This window comes from Danio rerio, chromosome 21 (assembly GCF_052040795.2).
Source record: "Danio rerio strain M-AB ecotype USA chromosome 21, GRCz13ab, whole genome shotgun sequence".
Taxonomy (NCBI): Eukaryota; Metazoa; Chordata; class Actinopteri; order Cypriniformes; family Danionidae; genus Danio; species Danio rerio.
This window is the reverse complement of record NC_141041.1, coordinates 7,496,075-7,496,504: the sequence shown is the minus strand read 5'-3', so window position 1 is coordinate 7,496,504 and position 430 is coordinate 7,496,075. Positions and strand designations below refer to the sequence as shown.

General features: G+C 39.8%; 1 non-coding gene across 1 annotated transcript; it reads right to left on the bottom strand.

Annotated features, from left to right (window-relative positions):
• LOC137488893 (U6atac minor spliceosomal RNA) lies at positions 1-128 on the bottom strand. Its single transcript, XR_015520958.1, has one exon. It is a non-coding gene; the product is annotated as a U6atac minor spliceosomal RNA (small nuclear RNA).
• Positions 129-430: the final 302 nt, after the last annotated feature.

The window sequence follows — 430 nt, the reverse complement described above, 5'->3', positions numbered from 1 at the left end:
TAAAAAACTTGGTTAGAGATGCCACGAAGTAGGTGGCAATGCCTTAACCATATGTGTGTTGAAGGCCACTAGGACCTCTTCCATCCTTGTCAAGGGGAGTGCTAACCTTCTCTCCTTTCATACAACACGTGGGAAAGAGCGGCTACTCTCCTTATTTAAAGGTCGGGTTCTGCTTGTGCTTATGAACGACGGTGAGTAGCTCATAACGATAAAATGTCTTAGTTCTCATCTTAAGTATTATATATAGTCGTATAAACATGTATACATACACAATATTGGCGTATTTTGTGGATTTAAGCTTAATTCGTGTCATAAAAAATATATTTTTGCGACCCAAAAGCGCAATGCATTGTTGTCTCGTTTACATCATGCGTATATCGACCAATCACAAGACACTACGTCACAAACTCTTAGCCAGGAAGTAAACACG